At 35.2% G+C, this 5,000-nt stretch overlaps 1 protein-coding gene across 7 annotated transcripts in view; it reads left to right on the top strand.

The window, feature by feature from the left end:
* LOC106876779 (uncharacterized) overlaps positions 1–5,000 on the top strand; it is a 786,971-nt gene that overhangs the window by 533,964 nt on the left and 248,007 nt on the right. The window lies entirely within an intron of this gene.

Genomic DNA, 5,000 nt, shown 5'->3' with positions numbered 1-5,000 from the left:
TCTCCTCTATCTTTTGTTGTTGCTGTTGTTGTTGTTATATGAGTGTGTACACAGACAAACACATATATGTATAAAAGAAAAATCACACCCCACCATCAATACTTTAAAGTTTTAACAAATCAATACCTAGAAACAAACAAAACTAACGTCAAGAATACACAAAACATATGGTACACTCCCCCAATCAGTCTCTCAGTGACCACACCCATTGCCAAGTATTTCCTTAACTTAATCAGAAAACACTGCCTTCACCATGCAATCTTCAATACAAACTCACTTAAATTCTTCTACTCTACCAGCAGCCCCAACTCTGCTTGAATTCATTGTAACGTTACCCATAAATAAAATAAAATTCTAAAAAAAAAAAAAAAATATATATATATCTAGATGCATCTCACATCAAACCTAACTCCTGATCTGGCAAATGCTGGATCTCATGAAACTATCTCCTTGTAACAATAATTGTTAACAGAAAACATAATAAACTGTACAAAAGTTACTCACTTTGATCATCTCATGCCAGCCATCACCCCTCCTCCCACCACCACCACCACCAACAACAACTTTGTCACTCTCTTTGAATGCATTCATGCCTAACATAGCTTGGATCTTCACCCTCATCATTGGGCACACATCCTTCACCCCACCCCAGCACTTCACACTGCTTTCCTCTCCATGTTTTCTTTCTTTTGTCTTTTTTTAAAAAAAATTTTTGTACAGCTACTTATCAGCCATAGGCGCAGCTGAGCGGTAAGAAGTTTGCTTCCTAACCATATGGTTCTGGGTTCAGTCCCACTGCTTGACATCTTGGGCAAGTGTTTTCTAATATAACCTTGCACCAACGAAAGCTTTGTGAATGGATATGGTAGATGGAAACTAAAAGAAGCCCATTATATATGTGTATGTGTATGATTGTCTGTGTTTGTCCTTCACCATTACTTGACAACTAGTGTAGGTGTGTTTACATCCCTGTAAATTAGCAGTTTGGCAAAAGAAACCAAAACAATATGTATCAGGCTTAAAAAAATGTACTGGAGTTGATTCATTTGACAGAAATTCTTCAAGGCAGTGCCCTAGCATGGCTACAGTCTAATGGCTGAAACAAGTAAAGGATGAAAGATCAAAGATCACATCCTCTTTCCTGGCTCACTCCTATTTCTTTCACCTTCCCTACTGACTATGCCCTTCTTTTCCCTTTTTGTCTTTCACAGCATCACCAATACAACACCCCTGTAACCCCTAACTCTGCATATGTGTCACTCATCTCGCTCTTGTGAAATTACCTGATATTCTACCCTTATCCCTTTCATCTTGTTCTACTGTTCCCTTCCACCTCACCTGCTTTTCTATCCCCATACCCCTCAAATTAACCCTCCTGTACCCTGGGGGTGTGTACTGATACTACATCACCACCATCTACTTACTTTTTCAGTTGGCTTAGCTATGTTTCTTTTCTACAGTAGGACACCTGTTCTCGTCTGTCTTTCATACTATCGCCTCTCAACACCTGGTATAATTTACCTGTCGCAGTATCATAGCCCTCACAATCAAAAGGTATTGTCTTGCAAGCTACTTAGCAATCTCACCAGTGCTGATGACACAATAAAAAGCCCGCATTAAGAAGGACATCCAGCCATAAAACCTTACCAAAACTGACAATCAGAGCCTGGGCAGCTGTCTCGCTGACCAGCTTCTGTCAAACTGTCCAATCAATGTCAGCATGGATAACGAACTTTAACCTTTTGTTACCAACCTGGCTGAAACCAGCTCTGGCTCTGAGTACAAATGTCTTGTTGTCATAAGTTTTGAATTAAAATCTTCCACCAAACCTTAGTCAAAACTTATGTTCCTAACACTAGCTTAATGATAATTAAGTTATTTTACTAAATTCTTTGTTATATTTAACCCTTTTGATACCAACCTGGCTGAAACCAGCTCTGGCTCTGTAGTACAAATGTCTTGTTTTCATAAGTTTTGAATTAAAATCTTCCACCAAACCTTAGTCAAAACTTATGTTCCTGACACTAGCTTAATGATAATTAAGTTATTTTACTAAATTCTTTGTTATATTTAACCCTTTTGATACCACCCTGGCTGAAACCAGCTCTGGCTCTGTAGTACAAATGTCTTGTTGTCATAAGTTTTGAATTAAAATCTTCCACCAAACCTTAGTCAAAACTTATGTTCCTAACACTAGCTTAATGATAATTAAGTTATTTTACTAAATTCTTTGTTATATTTAACCCTTTTGATACCACCCTGGCTGAAACCAGCTCTGGCTCTGTAGTACAAATGTCTTGTTGTCATAAGTTTTGAATTAAAATCTTCCACCAAACCTTAGTCAAAACTTATGTTCCTAACACTAGCTTAATGATAATTAAGTTATTTTACTAAATTCTTTGTTATATTTAACCCTTTTGATACCACCCTGGCTGAAACCAGCTCTGGCTCTGTAGTACAAATGTCTTGTTGTCATAAGTTTTGAATTAAAATCTTCCACCAAACCTTAGTCAAAACTTATGTTCCTAACACTAGCTTAATGATAATTAAGTTATTTTACTAAATTCTTTGTTATATTTAACCCTTTTGATACCACCCTGGCTGAAACCAGCTCTGGCTCTGTAGTACAAATGTCTTGTTGTCATAAGTTTTGAATTAAAATCTTCCACCAAACCTTAGTCAAAACTTATGTTCCTAACACTAGCTTAATGATAATTAAGTTATTTTACTAAATTCTTTGTTATATTTAACCCTTTTGATACCACCCTGGCTGAAACCAGCTCTGGCTCTGTAGTACAAATGTCTTGTTGTCATAAGTTTTGAATTAAAATCTTCCACCAAACCTTAGTCAAAACTTATGTTCCTAACACTAGCTTAATGATAATTAAGTTATTTTACTAAATTCTTTGTTATATTTAACCCTTTTGATACCACCCTGGCTGAAACCAGCTCTGGCTCTGTAGTACAAATGTCTTGTTGTCATAAGTTTTGAATTAAAATCTTCCACCAAACCTTAGTCAAAACTTATGTTCCTAACACTAGCTTAATGATAATTAAGTTATTTTACTAAATTCTTTGTTATATTTAACCCTTTTGATACCACCCTGGCTGAAACCAGCTCTGGCTCTGTAGTACAAATGTCTTGTTGTCATAAGTTTTGAATTAAAATCTTCCACCAAACCTTAGTCAAAACTTATGTTCCTAACACTAGCTTAATGATAATTAAGTTATTTTACTAAATTCTTTGTTATATTTAACCCTTTTGATACCACCCTGGCTGAAACCAGCTCTGGCTCTGTAGTACAAATGTCTTGTTGTCATAAGTTTTGAATTAAAATCTTCCACCAAACCTTAGTCAAAACTTATGTTCCTAACACTAGCTTAATGATAATTAAGTTATTTTACTAAATTCTTTGTTATATTTAACCCTTTTGATACCACCCTGGCTGAAACCAGCTCTGGCTCTGTAGTACAAATGTCTTGTTGTCATAAGTTTTGAATTAAAATCTTCCACCAAACCTTAGTCAAAACTTATGTTCCTAACACTAGCTTAATGATAATTAAGTTATTTTACTAAATTCTTTGTTATATTTAACCCTTTTGATACCACCCTGGCTGAAACCAGCTCTGGCTCTGTAGTACAAATGTCTTGTTGTCATAAGTTTTGAATTAAAATCTTCCACCAAACCTTAGTCAAAACTTATGTTCCTAACACTAGCTTAATGATAATTAAGTTATTTTACTAAATTCTTTGTTATATTTAACCCTTTTGATACCACCCTGGCTGAAACCAGCTCTGGCTCTGTAGTACAAATGTCTTGTTGTCATAAGTTTTGAATTAAAATCTTCCACCAAACCTTAGTCAAAACTTATGTTCCTAACACTAGCTTAATGATAATTAAGTTATTTTACTAAATTCTTTGTTATATTTAACCCTTTTGATACCACCCTGGCTGAAACCAGCTCTGGCTCTGTAGTACAAATGTCTTGTTGTCATAAGTTTTGAATTAAAATCTTCCACCAAACCTTAGTCAAAACTTATGTTCCTAACACTAGCTTAATGATAATTAAGTTATTTTACTAAATTCTTTGTTATATTTAACCCTTTTGATACCACCCTGGCTGAAACCAGCTCTGGCTCTGTAGTACAAATGTCTTGTTGTCATAAGTTTTGAATTAAAATCTTCCACCAAACCTTAGTCAAAACTTATGTTCCTAACACTAGCTTAATGATAATTAAGTTATTTTACTAAATTCTTTGTTATATTTAACCCTTTTGATACCACCCTGGCTGAAACCAGCTCTGGCTCTGTAGTACAAATGTCTTGTTTTCATAAGTTTTGAATTAAAATCTTCCTCCAAACCTTAGTCACAGTTTATGTTCCTATCACTTATTTTACTAAATTCTTTGTTATACTGCATCAACATTTCTACATTACTAACAGAGGCACACTAAGCACCAACGAAATCACTTTTAATGATCTGCTCGCATCACTAAACTGAAGGATACAAAAAAAGCCAGTTCACTGCTACACTTACTCCATCGTATATCTCTATTTATCAACACTATCATCAACATACATCTCTCCCATACAGCATAAATCTCTCCCAATATTCTCAGCAGAACATAAATGCAAAAGTATATTTCTGTATGGAAGCAATTCAACTCTTGTAAAACTGTATGCATACAATTCTCACTGTTGGTAACAAATGATATCAATCTCTACACTTACATCAAATGCACTTTTGATCCTACAGGTGCAAATGTATATTTATCCATAACTATATAGCAATGTATCCATGGATTATCTATCTATCTATCTATCTATCTATCTATCAATCAGTGGTTAGAGTGTCAGGTTCACAATCATGAGGTTTAATTCCTGTTGTGTTCTTGAGCAAGACACTTCATATCACACTGCTCTAGTTCACTCAGCTGTAGAAATCAGTTGTGTTGTCACTGGTGCCAAGTTGCATCAGCCTTTGCCTTTCCCTTGGAA

Source organism: Octopus bimaculoides, chromosome 16, assembly GCF_046866305.1.
Source record: "Octopus bimaculoides isolate indiv1 chromosome 16, ASM4686630v1, whole genome shotgun sequence".
Lineage (NCBI taxonomy): Eukaryota > Metazoa > Mollusca > Cephalopoda > Octopoda > Octopodidae > Octopus > Octopus bimaculoides.
The sequence above is the reverse complement of the archived record's forward strand: the minus strand, read 5'-3'. Positions and strand labels throughout refer to the sequence as shown.